The sequence below is a fragment of the Bubalus bubalis genome, chromosome 5 (genome assembly GCF_019923935.1).
Source record: "Bubalus bubalis isolate 160015118507 breed Murrah chromosome 5, NDDB_SH_1, whole genome shotgun sequence".
NCBI lineage: Eukaryota > Metazoa > Chordata > Mammalia > Artiodactyla > Bovidae > Bubalus > Bubalus bubalis.
This window is the reverse complement of record NC_059161.1, coordinates 36,309,358-36,329,519: the sequence shown is the minus strand read 5'-3', so window position 1 is coordinate 36,329,519 and position 20,162 is coordinate 36,309,358. Positions and strand designations below refer to the sequence as shown.

The window sequence follows — 20,162 nt, the reverse complement described above, 5'->3', positions numbered from 1 at the left end:
AAAATACAGTGAACTTCTTAAGGGATTTAGTAGGTTAGTAACCTGACCTAGAAATGTAACAATAACTTATAAAATGGTTTCTGTGGAAACATGTAGTTTAAATTATGAATCTGCAAGTGAACTCATGGATCATACTGAGGTTATAAATTGAGAACAGCTTGTGTTTTATGTCATAGCTACAAAGTGGTCATGTTTTTACCTCTTTCTCTGGAACCCTCCCCCAATTTAATCATCTAGTCCTGTTGATTCTGTAATCTTATAGCATCTCAGTTAATAGTATCAAATCTAATTTTCACTCCCTTACTTAAAGCCTTTCAATGACTTCCACAGCACCCAGTGGAGTGAGTAGAGTGAGTGCAAGATGGCAGCCATCGTAGCATGCCATGTCTTAGGAATCCTGCTTCATAAAACTAACATGTGCCAAAGAGACTGAACTGCTCTTAATATGCAATGATCATCCCACCTATTAGTAAATGTGGTATAATCAGGGTCTTGGAACCTGAGTGATCACTTTAGCAGTTCTTTTTCCCTGGTCAGGGTAGAGTGGTGGGGTGACCAGTTTGTCCCTGGGACCTTTCTTGTTTTAAAATGGGAAATCCTGTGTCCTGAGACCCTCTCAATCCTGGGACAGTTGGTGGGAGAGAAAGGAAGAATGTGAATTAAAAAAAAAATAAAATATTTTATTGAAGGATAGTTTATTTACAATGTTGTGTTAGTTTCTACTGTATAGCAAAGTGATTCAGTTATGCATACATGTATAATACTCTCTTTCATGAAGAATGTGAATTTAAAAATTTATCAGATATTTTCTTACCGCTGGGCCTTTGCACCTGCTGCTCCATCTAACTAGAATGGGCTGGTTCCTTCTCATTCTTTTAAGCCTCATTTAATTGTTCCAAGAACTTTTAGAAATAGGTTTAGCTTGCCTGGTTTGGGTACTTTCTATGCCTGTCCCAGAGTAACACTGATCACTCCTGACTGTGGTTGCTTGTTCAGTTAAGAAGGCAGAGCTGTGTGGGACACTGATGCGGTCCCCACAGTTGCACATTAGAATCACCCGAGGAGTTTTCTAAATTTTAAAAGCAGTCCACACCTCGTGGCAGCCAAGATTGAGAATGATGAGTACTGAAAAGGGTATGACCTAGGTCAGGTGCCTCTTCCTTACCCAAGAGAGAGGTTTTAAGAAATGCTTGGATAGGGAAACAAAAACAAAACCCCCAAAGTGTTCCATTTCAACCCTCCTACAAACTGGGGTTGTTTGTAATGCCTACAGAGAGGTCCTCAGACTGTGTTGAGGGTCTTAGGAAAGCATGGTTCACAGGTGACACGAGAATATATTGTTAGCTGTCCAAGCTATGGTAGCCTAGGGTAGTGGTCTTCAGAGTGGGGGTGCTGCTTCTCCAAGGAACAAGATGTGCAAGATGATCAATCCATTAGGGTGCAGGAGAAGCAGCAAAAATCTTGTTTTAAAATTTTAGTAGCACCTGGATATATTTCACGTACAGATATATGTATCTTGGGATGTGTGCTTCTTGTCTGATCTTGCAGGTATGCAGTTACTTTAAGAACACTCTTGGAACTTCCCTGGCAGTCCAGTGGTTGGACTCCATGGTTCCAGTGCAGGGGGCACGGGTGTGAGCCTTGGTTGGGGAGATAAAATCTGTCTCCCTCAGCACAGCCAAAAGCAAAACACACAGCCCCTCCCTCCCTCCCTAAACCCCACACTCCTATGATGGCCTGTGAGGTCCTCTCTGACCTTATTACTAGTTCATTGTCAGCTCCCTGCCCGTCCCTCTGGCCCTTTTGCTGTTCCTGAAACACTGCTGAGCACACTAGCCTTTGCCCTGGAGATTCCAACTGTCTGGAATGCCCTTCTCCAGGGATCCCCTTGGAGCTTTAAGCTAACTGCCTGACCTCCTTAAAAGGCTAGCTCAGGTGTCATTTCGCCACAAGTCCTAGCTTGAGCACCTTGAGCACCTAGCTTGAGCACCTTGAGCACCTAGCTTGAGCACCTTGAATACCTAGCTTGAGCTAGCGCCCTGCCCCCTGCATACTCTTCATCTTCCTTAGCTTGCTCTAAGGTTTTTCTTCCTTATTAGCGCATTGGATACACTGTAGTATATCTGTGGGTCCTCTGTTTCCCCCTGCAGAACATGTGGCCAGGACTCTCTTTTTGCTTTGTTCACAGGTGTGTTCCAAATACTTGTTAAGAACAGTGTCATTTTGATACATTTTTGTTGAATGATTAAAGCATCTGACGCATAGTAGGCTCAGTAGTTTTTTTTTTTTTTATGGCATGAATAAAATATTTAGGAAGTTTGGGAATACAAAAAATGAATAAAACATACTTTATGCCCTTGAGTAGTTCCAGTTAGCAGTGGAGACCAATATGTAAGAAAATAACTTTAAACCTGTGAGAATTGTAGCAGTAGAATATGTGGAGGGTAGAGAGGTGGCATTAAGTTGTGGTTAACTCTCCGAGGGTGGAGATACTTCAAAATCAGTGCCCCTGAAAGGGATGAGTCTAAGTTTAAAAGCCTTAGCCATGCAGGAACCTGCATAAACCCAGAACTTGTTTGTCCAACGTGAAATGAGGAGGAAGATTCCTAACATCAAGATTACTATTTTATTTTTTGTTTTTAAAGAATAAGATTAGTAATAGTCTCCTCTTGGAGAAGGATCTCATAGCAATTTTCAAATGCATAGTTTTTTCCTGGGCAAGGTATTAACTAGAGTGCTTCTCTACACAACATTCACCAACTTTTAGTTCCTTTCCCCCTGTTTCATTCTATACTTTCCAAGCCTTGGGCAAATCATAGTTATTTCAAGCAATTTATCAGTCGATAAGTATTTATTTGTTAAAAACTCACCTGTGTATTTAGCACTCTAAATAGAAAAAGAGCAGCATCTCTTTATGAAAATATGTTGGGCTGGAAATTGCTTTGTTGTTGTTCAGTTGCTCAGTCAGGTCCGACTTTTTGCAGCCCCTTGGACTGCAGCACACCAGGCTTCCCTGTCCTTCATCATCTCCCGGAGCTTGCTCAAACTCATGTCCATTGAGTTGATGATGCCATCCAACCATCTTGTTGCTTACTGGAAATACATTGATCTTCTTAAAACAACAACAAAATCCTTGGCCAATTAATTGTGTGCCCTACCCCCACCAAGAGTAAACATTTAAATAAGTGTTTTAGAAAAAGAAAATCAGGGTTTTTAATCCATTAATGATAGATAGGTCTGCTTTTACTAGTCCAGAGGAAATGGAAAATTATTTGAATACAGTACTTGTGACTCTGTAGAAGCCCTTTCTTTGATAGACACGTCTCTTCTCTAGCTTGAAGCAGATGGCTCATCCCCATTGTTTGTTCCTCTGTGTTTGTTTTATGTAAACTGGTATTATTTTAATAATTTCATATGTTCTGCTTTGGTAGGTACGTAGAAGAGTGCCTGTTGGAAATGTATCTATCTGCTCCTCCCCTCCTACCTCCACCTTTGTCTATAATACACCTTAGGCTTCTTTGGATATTTAGTAATACCTTGAGGACATAAATTGGGAGCACAAAGAATCAGATCACTTAATTTCATCCAGATAGCTGGCTGGAAGGCTTAGACAATAGCATGTTGAGATTGCTTGCCTCTGTATGCCACTGCAGTCTTGGTCCATGGGGATGAGGAGGACTGGGAGGGAGGAGCCAAAGAATAGGCTTCCTACTGAGACAGGCGCTGCCTGTTGTGATCATTGATCTGCTTGCAGGACCCAGCTGAGTACCTGTCCAGACACTCCTCCTGTGTTCAAATAAAGTAGCAGCAGTGGTAACAGAATGAAAAACAAAATATTGTCTTTCCTGCCCTCTCTCGCATTCCCCCTCTCCACTTTTATTGAGTAATGTTCTTTGTAAACAAATAATGAATTGCTAACCTCACTGAGCTCCTTGGAAGAAAAGCTATGACAAACCTAGACAGTGTATTAAAAAGGGATGTTACTTTGCCAACAAAGTTCCATATTGTCAGAGCTATGGTTTTTCTAGTAGTCATGTACAGATGTGGGAGTTGTACCACGAAGAAGGCTGAGTGCTGAAGAATTGATGCTTTTGAACTGTGGTGCTGGAGAAGACTCTTGATAGTCCCTTGGACAGCAAGGAGATCAAACAAGTCAATCCTAAAGGAAATCAGTCCTGAATATTCATTGGAAGGGCTGATACTGAAGCTCTAATACTTTGGCAACCTGATGTGAAGAGCCAACTCATTGGAAAAGACCCTGATGCTGGGAAAGATTGAGGGCAGGAGGAGAAGGGGATGACAGAGGATGAGATGTGAGATAATTGGATGTCATCACCGACTCAATGGACATGAATTTGAGCAGACTCTGGGAGATAGTGAAGGACAGGGAAGCCTGGTTTGTTGCAGTCCATGGAGTTGCAAAGAGCTGGGCATGACTTAGTGACTGAACAACAACCTCCCAGTGCAAGAGACGTTGGTTCAGTCTTTGGGTTGGGAAGATCCCCTGGAGAAGGAAATGGCAACCCACTCCAATATTCTTGCCTGGGAAATACATAGACAGAGGAGGCTGATGGCCTCAGTCCGTGGGGTTGCAAAGAGTCAGACATCACTTGGTGACTGAACTACAATATCACTGGTGGGGCAATTTGGGCCCAGGCTGATTGTTTTCATCGGTTTCTTACCAATGAGTCCGTGGTGTAGTTTGTGCTCACAAACTCAGTGTTCATTAGAGCATTTCTTGTGGGCCCTGCATTCGGCTCAAGGCCTTGCTCGAATCATTTCATTTCATCGTTGTGATAACCGTTTGTAGGAGGTACTGTTACAGTCACATTTTACACATGAGCGTATACTTGCCCAAGAACACTCTGTGAGTGAATTGTGGAGCATAGGCGGTGTTGGCCATCTGACTCCAGAGCTGGCACCTTTCACCATCAGACTAAAGTACCCAAAGACTGGACAGCTTGGTCAAGAGCTGGGGCTGAAATGTTGCCTCCTGCTCTTAGGGGAGCAGGTGAGGAGAGAGCCTCATTCACCACTAAGATCCCTTGGGAAAATACCCAGAATTATATCTCACTGCTGGTGAAATGAAAGAACTGTGTTAGCTCCCAGAACTGAAGAAATTTCAGCTGACTTGGTGCCTTGTTGGACGTCAGAGGTGATTGACTTCCACCATTGCTTTTTTCTCATGAACTCCAAGGCCGTTCTGCTTTTACCCATCCAGCTGGCTTGACTTTCTGAATTTTGCAACTCTTCAGTGTGGAAACAGGCTCACTGCCTCAGCTGGTGGGGACTGAAAAGCAGCAGGGGGAGAGACTGCATTCTCATCTGACCTTATTTCATAAGAAAATCTTTAAAGCTGTAGAAATCTGACAGCTTTAGAATTTATAATTTTAGGAATTTATGTGAAAGGCCAGTACTCCCTAAGGTAAGCTCACTTCTTTTCCTTTCATGTGTCATACCTGCTCTTGTTCTTATTCTCACACTCTCTCTGAGCAAAGAAATGGAGGATATAGCAGGGGTAGTATTAGTAAAACAGATGTTTCATACTTGAAATTGGATGCCCTTAGCGGTCTTATGTGTTAACCACTCTTAACAACTGTGTTTACTATTGAAACTGGAAATACAGATTTGATTATAGTTTAACCAGCTTTATTTTTGTACTAATCTCCTGTAAATGGATTATTTTTAGTTTAAATTTTTGCTGCAAGCCCTTTCCCACTACTTAATTGACTCTTCAGTTACAACTTGCAGTACACACGTCAGCATTCCCATGGACGCTAAGCACACACAATGTAGTTGGCACAAAGGCAGGTTCTCTGTGAATTACTGGACTCTTTCTCTTGCTTTTAATGCTGAAAGTGGGGTACTTTCTGATTTCCTTCTAGTTCTCTAATGGAAATCTAGGGAGTGTATGTCAGTCTCCCTTTAAAGTTTATCCTAATAGCTCTTGGTGGTCATCATAAAATTAGTCATCTGAAAAGTAACAGATTGCAAATGAAACAGGTGTCCCAGTAGTATTTGTTTTGCTGCCGCCTAATGATACCTCTGTTTGAGTCACCGAGTACTTCCAGAGCATAACCTTTAAAGTGGGTTCCCACATCTTAATTTGCCACTTGGCACATTTAGTTCTCACAAACTAGAAGCAAATTTTGTTTCATGAGAAACCGCTTGCCAAGTTTAATTTAGGTCTTCTTAGAGGATTATTAATGAACTTGTGAAGTGTATGTGAACACTTCTTATTGACAAAACAGTGGCATTAAAATTCAGCACTATTCTCAACAAAAGAGAAGGCATGGTGTTTGGGAGATACTGAAAAACACCACTGTTAACATGATGATAAGCTTGCAGTTTTGCCTCTAACTAGTATTTGAAAACATTCTCTCTTTTCTTTTATAAGTCTTATTCTCTTTAAAAAAAACTTTTAGCTGTTTATGGAACATATCTTTGAATAAACAAATGGGTAAAATGCTTAAACATTGTTTAGAAAATTTATGTTAAATTCTTTGAAACTAGATAATATGTTTGTACTTTTGCTTTTATGGCATTTATCTTTTAAAAGCTTTTACTGTAGTTAGTGATATGTTTCTCATTTTATGTATACTAAAATTATAATGATTGAATTTGGTTGTTTTATCATTCATTTTTTGATTTCTTGGATTGTTTCTGTGTTTTTCCTTTAAAACACAAAAAACTGAGTTTTTGTTGTTTAAATGGATTGCCTAAATTTCAAGAATCTTGCCAGCAGGTGGCAAAATGTAGTACAACTTTCTGTATGAAGAAAAATAGATTTCAGTTCTGTTACTTGTGTATTAGGATCTATCTTTTGGCTTCTTTGGCTGGATTTCTTTCCCTCCCACCCTCTGAAATTTGCAGCTCTGTTCACCAGGTGACCAAAGCACATCCTGAAACTTTAATGGTATGTGACAGTGAATTTCTTAAATAGCTAAGGTTTTCAGCAACATTTTTGTTAATGTTTGTCTTTCAGCAACATTTTGTTACCTTCAATTTAGGTAATATATATACATGGACTTAACAAATCAAATGTAGTACACGATTTATTCTTTTTTTTTATTTTTTTAGCACTTTCCTCTTCCATCCTTCCCTGGGCTTCCCTGGTAGCTCAGACGGTAAAGAGTCTGCCTGCGATGCAGGAGACCTGGGTTCGATCCCTGTGTCGGGAAGATCCCCTGGAGAAGGAAATAGCAACCCACTCCAGTATTCTTGCCTGGAGTATTCCATGGACAGAGGAGCCTGGTAGGCTACAGTCCATGGGATCGCAAACAGTCGGACACGACTAAGCGACTTCACTTCACTTCTTCCATCCTTGGGTCTTACTCCCCAGAGAGCCCATTGTAACTTTTTAAAGCATTTCTTTTGTTAACTCAGTGTTGAGAAAGGACATGCTTATGTTTTTATTTTATATTTTAGGTTTTATTTGCTGACCTTGTCCAATGAGAGATGAGGGTTTATCCTTTTTATATCACCTACTTTCTCTTCCTCCGTCTTCCTAATGCAGTTAAATACGGTTTGTAATTAAATCAGTATAGAATATTTCTGTTACAAGGACAATGTATATATTATAGCTGAAGCACATATTGTATTATGATTTAGTTTTCTTTCTGTACAACATCATCTTCTTTCCTGTTAACAATTCATTTCTTTTCCACGACTCCATGCACCTCCCACCCCTTGGTGTGTTCCTTTGCTTAATTTTATATATTCCTATCTTGAAATCAGCCTCATAGTTTCCAACAATACTATATAAAATTCCTTTCAATGTAATGGAAACTATGGGAAACCTATAAATCACTCTTGGTGGTATCCCTCCTGGAACCCTTTCTCTTGATTTACTGTCTAGAACTGCCACATGGCTGTTGGAAGGCGTCTTCCCTTTTTTGTCACTCTGGCCATCATCTTAGAGGCTAGTTTTTGTAGATTTTTTTTTTTTTTTTTGGTTCCTTTTCATTTGTGAAATAACTTCCTGAGAAACAATGTCTAGGAAGTAAATGTTTCAAGGCTGTGCATGCCTGAAATGCCTTTATTTTTTGCTCATGCTTGATGCATAGTTTGGTTGGCTATAGAATTTTAGGTTGGATACTATTTTTCCTCAAAATTTTGAAAGCATTGCTTTATTGTCTTCCAATATTCAGGAAAAAAAAGCCTGGTCAGTATAGAGTGTACACTAAACTGAAAACTAGGCTTAAGTTGTTATTAAAGGAGTGCCTTTTGAAAGATAAGGAGGACACCTAGTTGGTTGAAAGTGAAAATTGCTCAGTCATGTCCGACTGTTTCTGACCCCATGGACTATACAGTCCATGGAATTCTCCAGGCCAGAATACTGGAGTGGGTAGCCTTTCCCTTCTCCAGGGGATCTTCCCAACCCCCAGGAGTTGAACCCAGGCCTCCCATATTGCAGGCAGATTCTTTACCAGCTGAGCCCCTAGGGAAGCTCAAGAATACTGGAGTGGGTAGCCTATTGCTTCTCCAGTGGATCTTCCCAGCCCAGGAATTGAACTAGAGTCTGCTGCATTGCAGGTGGATTCTTTACCAGGTGAGCTAACAGGGAAGGAATGCCATTTTAGCTCCATATGTTAAAAGAAGGTAGTTTAATCCCCTATAGCCATATTGTGGAGGTAAATATTAAAGGTGTGAAGTTAGCTGTAACTGTCAAGTAGAAGATAACTTTTAATTTCCCTTCTTGACACACCTTGGGGTAAATGACAAACTTTTGTGGTAATAGCACTGTATGTTCATATTTTAAAGTATTTTATCTTGATGTTATGATTTTCTAAGCAGTGCCTTTTAGAAGCCAAATGGATTTTAAATGACAGGATACATATAATAATATTTGGATTTTTGCCTTAAAGTTTTTATGAAATAACATTTAATTCTGGTTGGAAGGGATAAATTGGGAGATTGTGATGGACGTATACACACTCCTATATAGAAAATAGATAATTAATAAGGATCTCCTGTGTCACACAGTCCTTCTCAATACCCTGTAATTACCTATATGGGGGCTTCCCTGTGGCTCACATGGTAGTGAATCCATCTGCAATGCAGGAGACCTGGGTTGGGAAGATCCCCTGGAGGATGGCATGGCAACCCACTCCCATATTCTTGCCTGGAGAATCCCATGAACTGATGGGCTGTAGTCCATGCGATTGTGAAGAGTTGGACACGACTGAGTGACTAAGCACAGCACAGACCTATGTGGGAAAAGAATTTTAAGAAGAGTTGATATGGGCTTCCCTGGTGGTCCAGTGGTTAAGAATCCACCTTGTGATGCAGGGGACACAGGTTTGATCCCTTGTCTGGGATGATCTCATATGCTGAGAAGCAACTAAGCCTGTTCACTACAAGTAAACCACACAGTGCTTTAGAGCCCGGGAATCAAAACTACTGAAGCTGGAGCACCTAGAGCCTGCAACAAGAGAAGACACCACAATGAGAAACCTGTGCACCACAACTTAAGAGAGTAGCCCCTGCTTGCTGCAACTAGAGAAAGTCCTCACGCATCAGTGAAGACCCAGCACAGACAAAGATAAATAAGAATGGATATATGTATATCTGATTCACTTTGCTGTACAGTAGGAACTAAAACATTTTGAACCAACTATACTCCAATAAAAAGACGCTTGCTCCTTGGAAGAAAAGTTATGACCAACCTAGACAGCATATTAAAAAGCAGAGACATTACTTTGCCAACAAGGGTCTGTCTAGTCAAGGCTATGGTTTTTCCAGTGGTCATGTATGGATGTGAGAGTAGGACTATAAAGAAAGCTGAGCGCCTAAGAATTGATGCTTTTGAACTGTGGTATTGGAGAAGACTCTTGAGAGTCCCTTGGCCTGCAAGGAGATCCAACCAGTCCATCCTAAAGGAAATCAGACCTGAATGTTCATTGGAAGCACTGATGTTGAGGCTGAAGCTCCAATACTTTGGGCACCTGATTCGAAGAGCTGACTCATTTGAAAAGACCCTGATGCTGGGAAAGCTTGAAGGCAGGAGGAGAAGGGGACGACAGAGGATGAGATGGTTGGATGGCATCACTGACTCAATGGACACGAGTTTGAGTAAACTCCAGGAGTTGATGATAGACAGGGAGGCCTGGCATGCTGGAGTCCATGGGGTCACAAAGAGTCAGACACTACTGGGCGATTGAACAGAACTGAACTGATACTCCAATAAAAATAAAAATCCCTTAATTACATATGAAATAGAATTCACAAATGATAAAACAGTTTTTTTCCACACAGTTTATTGTGTTGATAAAGCGATTTTTTAAATTGCTAAATAAAGACTAGTTTCATGATAAATAAAATATCTTTGATGTTGGACATGTTAGGAATTTTTAAAAAAAGCTATAGTGGCTTTAAAAGCAAAAACCAACCATTTTGTTGAAGATAAAAAAGTTTTTTAATCTGCGCTGATTTGTTTTTTTAGCAAGAATTTTCATTTAAGAAAGATTGTGATTCTTATATTTGATTATAATAATATGATAAAAATGAGGTAATCAAGAGAAAACACATATAAAATGGCAAGTGTTAATTCTTAACCCAGTTGCTAATTGTTGCTAGGTGGTTGTCTTAGTGTTGGTTACTATGGCTTTCCTCTTGCCTTTATAAATGATCACAAAAGATAAATTGTTTATCATCCTACACCTACTAAATTAGTTCCTATGTACTGTTGAAAGGGAGATAGCTAAGAAGATTTAAAGTTCATTTTTTATAGCAAGTCTTATTTTAGGATAATGTGCTTTTCTAGTTGTTTGGGCACCTTTTTGGCTTTTTCCCCAGGGATGTTAATCTTTGGCTGGAAAGAATAAACTCTAATTCTCCATAACACCTGACTGCAAACTGCAACCATAAAGCCTTAGACTGTTAAAACAAACATTTCTCAACCTTATAGCAGAGACTTCCTGTTTTTAAAGCTTTTCTGACCTTCCTAAGAAAAAGACCAATACCGCTGAGGTTACATCCTGTGGTTATTATCATTAAAAAAAAAAAAAAAACTATTGAATTTTTCTCATGTATAAATGATTAATGCACCAAAAAAATGTAGATAGCACTGGACAGTGCTATCTTTGCTAGGCCTTCAATAAAAGATAATATAACCAAGTCAGCTTTTAATGCATCTCTGTTTGTTCAAGGTCTGCTGTAATTGGAGTGTCAGGAAAATCTCACATTAAAGGGACCTACCCTATTCTGGGGAGTTTGTAAAGGAAGCATTTGGCAGTCATTTCTTTTCACTTGTGAGAATGAACATGCTTTACATTGTAATCATTTAAACATAGAGTCTGGTGATGGGGCATGCATAGTTTTCGCTGTAGAGTTAACTTGCTCTGAAGATTAGAGGGAATGTTCACTGTTTAGGTTTTATTGTTAGAATGAATCACATGAAGTAAATGTTAGAAAGTTAGCCGTGGCTTCCTTTGTCCTAAGTTGTATTTCCTGCAGCCCAAATATTTGCTTTTTCTAGTCAGTTAAAATTAAACTCGAATGGATATTCAAATGAACATCTCCCTCCAAAGAAGAGAAAAGAAACCATCCTGTGTTGTTAAGGGCAGACGTGCTTAGAATCTGGCTTTTTATTTTTGTTTTAATTGATGTATTAGATGTTTGAGTAGATATTTTGAACTAGAGTCTTCTGACCTTTTTTAGAGAGAAGTGATTGGTTTTTAAGCAGAAAAGTACTGGATCTTTAATGCCACTTGTGATGTTGAATCTGGCAAATGGTACTTATTTAATGTTTTGAAACATTTGCATTTATATTTTTCCTTAAATAACTGTTGGTGATTTAAAAAGAGTTCAGTTTATTAGAGGCAATAGTACAAGAAAAAACATACAACAAAAAAAATTTTTTTAGGAAAAGGGCAAAACAGTGTTTTGGATTTGTAAGCATTGTCTGTTTAATATTTTATTTTATTTTTTGTTTAATATTTTAAATTCTTGATATGGTGATTCCAGCTGGGGATTTTAGTTGTCTTAAGATTACCTCCTATAAACTTGGCTGGATCTCCACACTGATTTTTATCACATATTGTCAGGCCCTATTTCTAAACATCCTGTCAAGGTCCTGAGATTCTGAGCTGTTTCTTCTACAAAACTCTTTGTTTCTTATTCACAAAACTTTTCCAAATGAGAAATCTCTTTTCTTAACTGTATTTTTGCCCTCTCAAAGTATCACTCTGATAGAACATTATAATTTCATCTATACAATCTGAGATCTCTAGTAAGTTTTAAAAATAGAGATGAAAATGTCCTTAAAAATATTTAAAGCAGATGCTGTCTTAGAGGTCTGTCTTCTCTCAAGATATGTTTCACATCCCACATCCATGAGAGTGCCACACACTTGCAGAAACTAAAACCTCCAGATCCGGCCTTTGATCAGCTTCCTGTGTCAGAAGAGTTTGCAGTGAGTGCACACTGGAGCCAGTGCTTCATTTCTGCTCACTGTTCTTAGAAAAGCAGGAGTTGGTGTGCTGCATGCATTTGTTTTTTTCTCCGTTATTTCTAGGAATATATTTTAATAATGTTGATGATTTTGTTCTCTATGAAATAGCACCTTAAATATTTATTAGCAATTTATCACTCAAACATATGCTTGAGTCTGTATTGGGAAGTGTAAAACAAAAGGAAGCTTGTAGTTTAATGTCCAGTCTTAATCTTGTACCTGTGCATTTAATTTGGAGTATGTGATGTTCATAGTTTTACCCAAGGTTAGCCTCCCTGATTTGTAGAATCTGATTTATTTCTAGTTATTTTAAAAGAGTATATTAAGTTTCCAACAGTATCCAGGTTGAAATTAACTCAGATGTATTCTGAAGTGTATAAGAGTAGATATTAAGATTATGGCACTAGCGACATAAGAATTCACTTTCCCCCAGTAATTTGGAATACTTGCCTAACTATTGCATCACACATGTGCATGGCTCTCTGTGTGAGTCCTTTTCTGTATGTGCAGTGATCATCACCATCCTAGTTGGTCTATTTTCATGTTCCTGTTCTTCTGTACCCTTACCTATGGAGCAACTGTGTGATTTAGTCCTTAACTGTTGGCTGAATGGAAAGTGATGTGATTAATGAATGGGATAGGTAATTAGGGAGGCTTCCCAGGTGCAGTAGTGGTTAAGGAATCCACCTGCCAGTGCAGGAAACTCAAGAGATGTGGGTTCAGTACTTGGGTTGGGAAGGTCTCCTGGAAAGTGAAGTCGCTCAGTCGTGTCCGACTCTTTGTGACCCCATGGACTGTAGCCCACCAGGCTCCTCTGTCCATGGGATTTTCCAGGCAATAGTACTGGAGTGGATTCCCTTTTCCTTCTCCAGGGGATCTTCCTGACCCAGGGATCAAACCCAGGTCTCCTGCATTGTAGACAGATGCTTTACCATCTGAGCCACCATGGAAGTCTGGAAAAGGAAATGGCAACCCACTCCAGTATTGTTGCTTGGAAAATTCCAAGGACAGAGGAGCCTAGTACTAAAAACTGAGAAGTGTATTATGTTTAATGTGCTAACTCTGATATCACATACATTTTAGGGTATGTCATGATTTCCTTTAAAAAGAAAGGGCATACTATTAATTCTTATACCAGAGTAATGGGAGTTCCTGAGACTAGTCTGGGGAGGCCAGGACATGTTGGGGAAGAATATTTTTATTTTGTTGAGGATGATCTGAGAGTGTCTGTGGAATGCCTTGTGGTTGAGTCCAGAGGGAATTTGCAAACTGAATCTGTAGCTAAGGAGCAAGCTCAGGGCTAGAAAAATGAAATCTTGTCATAGAGGTATCTTGAGAATAAATCTTCTCACCCATGAGAGATACCAGGGTGTGATAAAAAGAGACTGGACACTGACTGCCTGTATTTGGGAGCAGTCATGGCAAGAAACAGAGAGCAATCAGGTCTTAGGAGATCCAGGAGAGTGTGTAGTGCAAAGCTCAGGGAAACCACCAGGTCACACACGGGGGAACGGGCCCTGCTCTTGGGAAGAGTGCTGTAAATTGGTCTACTTTTTTTGGAGAGCAGTTTTGCCCAATCTTTTTGACTGAAAAGTGCACATTCATTGAACTAGTGATTTTAGGATAAAAAGGCTATACTAAAGTGACAGCACAAAGTGTGTTGTAGTAATTAAGGACTTGTTAATTACGGAACTCCCCACACAATAGAATTTTGTGTTAATGGTCTGCTGCAATCTGAGGGAAGCAAGATGTCATATAGGAAGAATAGAATTTTATTATTGTGAAATAAAAATCAATAGAGTGAGCCCCTAGACAAATGAATATATATGTTCTTAAATATTTGTGGAAGTTTGTGTGCAAATGTTCTAGAAGAGAGTCTGGAGAGAGAGACTTCAGCTTGTTGAATAAGGATTGCTTGGGTTTTCTGTAGGAACATATAATAATCAATACATCCAAAAGGGCTTCAAAAAGAACTATATATTGGTATTTTTCTTTTGAAAACTTATTTGAAAAGTTTTGTTGTGTGGCGCCATTTTGTGAATTGGAAGAGGGAAAGAAGTAGACGTTTGCTTAACATCGTATATCCATAGTCTCCATAGTCATGCAAAACAAAACATCCGCTTCCTAGGAGAGTATGCAAACATTGCTAAAGATACCAAGACAGCCCTTGACTTGGTCCTTGTTTGCTTGATTGATTTTGGTAATCTTTTGACACTTTTGACTCTTAGGTGAGCCAAGTTACTTGATCTGAATGATTTTATAAAAGAATGCTATAAGAATGGATGTTGATTGGGTCCACTTGAGACAGACCTCACTAATTCTTGCTAGATGAATGTTATTTTTAAACTTTCATGTAAAAATGTCATCTCCTTCCCCTTTGGTGGTTTTAAGGAGTGGTCCAAAGCTGCTGTCTTTCGACCATGTGGCCACAAGTCTTCTGTCTATGACAGAAGCTGTGTGGCAGAGAGAGGAAGGCATGGTAGTTGTTCAAGGTTAAGATTCTGGAATAACCTGAGCCCTGTTCAACTATTACCTGCTAAGGTTATACTTAACATTTCCCCTGCGTACTGCTCCCGGTCATAGCTTTAATGTTAGTTTAACTAGACTTTGTATTTAATTATAAATGTTAGGGTAAAGTCAGATGTCAGCTCACTTTGCTGCATGCTGAGGCCTGTAGAATACTGAGTGCTTTTCTTCTAACCACATCTGTTGTCTCCTCTCATTATCTGTTAATAGTACTCAACTTGACAGGGTTGTTTTGATAAATGAAGAGTATTCTAAAACCCGGAGCTGGAATTTACATGGAATGGAACTTAGACCAAAAGGAAGACTTGTGACATAGACAAGGCTGGGGTGAACTCCTGTGGGAACCAAGCAGTGCCTTGTGAAATGCTGAAAATGACAATGAAGCTTAATTTGGGGGTGATGATGGGGAATACCCAATATTTTTTCATTCATCTCACACTTTGGCTTTTTCTTGTACTGGTGTGCAGGACATCTAAGAAACTGTTGTAAGAACTTCCCTTTCTTATCTACAGATCCCTTAATTTACAAGCTCACATTAATGATGTTTAAAATGAATTCTTCACTTTGAGGAATTGGGGAGGGCAGTTTTGGAATGTCTGTCACCAATGACTAGGAGTCCTCAGGGCAAAAAATTTTTTACAAAAGCTCCCATATCAGGGAAGTAGAGTTGTTTTAGAGAGGAGATAACTGAAAATAAAGAAAAAGCTAGGTGTAAACTGAGGGGTCAGGATCATACCCCTTCCCCCACTTAGAGCAGAATTTGGTGGTACTTTTGCATTCAGAGAAACTTAAAGACAAACTAGTGTATAATGTACTTTCAAAATGTTATATTCTGTTTATGTTGCTCTCTGTGTGCGTACAGGATTTGGTAGCCTATCCAGCTTACCCCTGTGGTTTGCCCCTTGCTTAAATGCCACATAAGTAGGAAGAACTTGTCTTGAATATATTAATAATGACATCTGTACTTCACTGACTCAAGCTAAAAAGTAAGGCTTGCAGATAGGTTTGGGTCTTAGTGTTTTTGTGAGTTACCCTAGGCACAGTGATTTACATCTCTATAAACTGGGGATAAAAATCTTTATTATAATTTTAATTTTTTGATTTGCATAGATGCTATTTATTTGAGAGAGGCTTTTTTTTGTGCCAACAACTGTGCAGAGAATATGCAAAATGAGTAGAACAGGGTTGTTGCCCTCAATTCATTTCAAAGATGTGTGCTTGATGCCAGGTATTTGATGATGAGCAAACATACAGAACTTTCTCTGATGGAACATTAATCAGAAAGTCACACCAATGAGTTACAAACTGAGATAAATGCTCTCAAGGAATGAACTCAGTTCCCTGAGAACTTATTATAACAAGGGAACTTGACCTAGAATGGGGCCTCAGAGGAAGCATCTCTGACATTTGATACTTGACCTGAACTCTGAAGGAGTAGGCTTTTTAAACTGTGTGTTTGGGGGAGGGGGGCGGGTAGGGCTTGGGGGATTGGGGATGGCAGGGGATATTTCTTTTCTCATGGGAAAAAGTAGTGATGACTTTAGTAGAAATCCTAACACCTTGGGGAAATTGAAAGACTGGTGTAATTAGAAAGTGGGGGGCTGGGTGTGGATGGATTAGCAGGGGTTGCAAGCCTGGGACAGAAGAACAGAAGTGCTGTCATAAAATGCTGTCAAAACATTTAGAATTTTTGTGAGACTAGGAACAGTATGATTTTAGAGCAGTTCGGTTGTTCTCACTAGCCCTTTCCAACTTGGGATAAACCAGCACTTTTTATTGTGCTGCAGACCAGAAACAAAACAAAGAAAACACCTCTCTCTTCTGGTCCTACCTTCTATCTAGACAGAGCTGGTGGGAAAATGGAAGTGTGTCCCAGTACAGGAGTGGCTTTTGTCCCTAGGCTTTAGGATTGATTTCATTTCTGACATGGATGGAGTGATCTCAGAGCCGCTTGGTTATGAGGTGGAAGCTGCAGGTCCCCTCAGGTGATCTTAGCAAGGATGGTGTTAAGGGGAGCTGATATGTCCTTGTGTGAGGACCGACTCTGATTTGTCCTCATCGCAACAGCATTTCAGGTGGCAAAGGCGTTATGCCTCCTTAGCTCTTGCTCTCAGGACATGTGCTCTGTTAGTAGTTTTAGAGAGTTCTGTCTCCTGTAGAACAACCTGAATTTTCTTTAAAAGAAATCAGAATGATGTTTAATAGCAAATGTGCAAGTCAGTTTGGTTATCTGTGCCATTGAGGGCAGGATCTAGGCTCTTCTCTATGCTTCTCCTCCACCCCTAACGGTACCCCCTTGTTGAGAAGCTCTGGGCAAATCACTTAATCTAATGTGTGCCAATTGGAAAGGGTACCTAGTAATTCAGCAACTGGACCTTGGAAGATCCAATAACATGTATAAAGCTGTTTGAGAGTTACATGAAACTTGCTGGAAGGTGAAAGGTGTAATATTAAAGACATCAAAAGTGATCAGTTAAATTTTGAGCTTGTAGCTTTCAGATTTGAGTTGACACTGAGTGAATTTAATAATTTGAATTTATATTCCATAGGTATGTATTTTAAAAAATTTTGCTGTAGAGTATCTTATTCAGTACGACAAAATGATTGTGGCTGTTATTACTAGGGAATACATGTTTTGAACATAGTTTAAACTTGGGTAAATTTGAGCAAGTTGATAGATATTTACCAGATTGCAGGTGAAAAAGAAACCATTTGAAATTTACTTTTGGTAGTTCTATTTAGATGCCCATAACAATGGAATTAATAAGGGGTCTGGAATCTGGTAGCTGGTGGATTGTATGTTTATTTAAGGCCACATGGCAAGGAATGTGTATTTATTTTGCTTCTTTATTAGATGGATTTCAATCAAGTCCTATTTAAACTCTGCCTTGTCTAGCAGATGGATCTTTATTTTCTTGGGGAAAGAAGATTGGAGAGAAGACTTTTAAACAAATAACTTACAGAGAATTCTTAACCTGTAAGGAAAATTGGGGTCAGAAATGTTTGACATCAAAGGATGATTCTTGCTCTCCTGCTTCTTTGAAACAAATGTTCACCGTGTCTGTGATTGTTGGTTATTTCATCTGCATTTGTTAGACGTCAGAGGTGGTTGGCATTAATATTCCTGGCAGAAGCAGAGGCAGCTCTAGGATGTGTGAACTGCTGATCACTCACGGGGATGCGCTGCCTCTTTAATATCTTGCTTGCAGATGCATTTTCTAGCTGACCACGCTATTAAGAGCTGCCATCAATCACACAGTCTCCCGGTTCGGCTGTTGGGAGGAGAGGGAGGTCTGGAGGGAGGGGAGGCTGGCCGAGTTGGTCCGGAGATACAATTGCCGCAGCTTTGTGTGTGCGCGCGCCCGCGGTGGCGGCGGGCAGGGGCTCGCGCCGAGCGGGCCGGGCTCCAGCCCGGGTTTTGCCGGCCACCGCCGCCGCCGCCGCGGGAGGCTGCTCTTTCTCTCCCAGCGTCTGGGTCACAGGCATGTGGCAGTGTCGGCCAGGCCGCCCGGGCTGAAGAAGCGTGAGCCGCGGCGGCCGCTTCCTCCAGCCGCGGGCGGGGCCCGGCGCGGCTACCGCCTCAGGAGCCGCCGCGCCGCGGGGACCTGAGCCCGCGCCCGGCTGCCCAGCGGCCGCCCTGGCCTCCTTTTGTTTAGCAAGTGCATTTCACGTCCTGAGCCCCAGTCTGTCCCGCCGGTGCCCGCCGGCCTGAGTTTACGAGGGAGCTCTGCACCGGAGGACGAGGAGGAGGAGAGGAGAGGAGGCCCGAGAGCTCAGCTCCGGCTGCGATCCGCCGCCGGGAAGTGGCCGGCCCCTCTGGCTGCGAGGGGAACGCGGGTCTTGGGCCAAGAAGTTGGACAGCTGCGGGCGCAGGGGCTCTCGAGGTGGGTGGAAGCTAGTCTGTGGATTACCCCAGTGTGTGATGACCCCAGAAAGGGGAACAGCTCAGGGATTACCGGGAATGGCGGTGGCTTTCCAGGAATCAGGAATAGGTATTGGTTGTGTCCCATGGCAGTTCTGTTGGGCTCACTAGTTTGTTTTGTTTTTTAAACTGTCAAAACTCTAGAAATCTCAGTTAAATAACCAATTAAGAAACTTGTTTAGGGCAGAGAAATACTTCTCTTTTTTTAAAGGAGTGTGTGTGTGTGTTCTTTAAAAGGAAAACTGAATATGAACAGTGTGTAATCCAAAAGCCGCTGTTTGATTAGGAACTTTACTGCTTACAGTGGAGCAAATTTAGATTTAAAAATAAAGTGAATTGGATGGACTTGGTTATAAAGTAATTTAGGACTGCTTAGGTGACAAAAATAGTTTGTTTCCTGGATCCAGAATACCCTTATTTTACCAGGTTAGCTAAAACGCAAGGATGGTTTTGAAGAAGATTGGTCTAAGTTTAAACTTATTTTTTTTTCCTCCCCGGGTTTGAGATGATGACTTCCCGACCCCTCCCCTGTTTGCTTAGATCTTGCTCTGTGGTTGAAGCTGGGGAGAGACCTGCTTGACCACTTTTTGTTTGCTGAGAAAGAAACTTGCAGTTGATCCCTTGGGTGTACTCTCTTGGCCTTTCACCTTTCTGGCCCACATGTGCCTATGCTGTCTTTGGGGTGTTGTTTGGCTGAAGGCCTCCTCTCAATCATATGGCAATTTAAAAAAAATGGTATGTGAATGAGCACCGAGGCCAGTAGATTGGTTTTCCCCTTTGATATGTGTGTCTGTGCTTTAAGTTTGAGCCACCGAGTGCATGTTGAGAACAGAGTTGACAGAGTCCTTAAAATTGTGTGCCCACAATTCTGGCCCTTTCTTACTTTCTTTTTCATTTTCCTTCCTAAGAGCTCCAAATTTAAAGTAGACATGATTTGAAACCATACAGACTGGAACAATATCCCATGTAAGCCTGTTGATCTGTGGGCAATTATTTCCAGATGCACAACCAAAACTCTCCATTTTTACGTGCGTGTTAGGTTTGGGCTCTGAGAGGCAATTGCCTTTCTGAACATGTGCATTGCCTGGTTAAATAACACAAGGCGGACATTTTAGAGGCTTACCAGCAACTTTGCAGTAGTATGGGAGCTGCAGTTAGAAGCCTTGTGTTTGTTTTTTTCCAACTCTGTAATTTAGTAGTGTTTAAACTATTTTATAAAGATCTCTGGGACCAGTGAAAGGTGGTTTTCAGTCCAGAGCA

General features: G+C 40.6%; 1 protein-coding gene across 4 annotated transcripts in view; it reads left to right on the top strand.

Annotated features, from left to right (window-relative positions):
- RERE (arginine-glutamic acid dipeptide repeats) overlaps positions 1 to 20,162 on the top strand; it is a 412,205-nt gene that overhangs the window by 93,349 nt on the left and 298,694 nt on the right. Inside the window, exon 1 of one of the 4 annotated variants that reach the window (XM_006076677.3) lies at positions 18,500 to 18,864. The exons of the other annotated variants lie outside the window; for them this stretch is intronic. The gene's annotated coding sequence lies outside the window, so the exon portion shown is untranslated. Of the gene's footprint in view, positions 1 to 18,499; positions 18,865 to 20,162 lie in introns of those variants that run through there. 4 annotated transcript variants of the gene reach the window in all.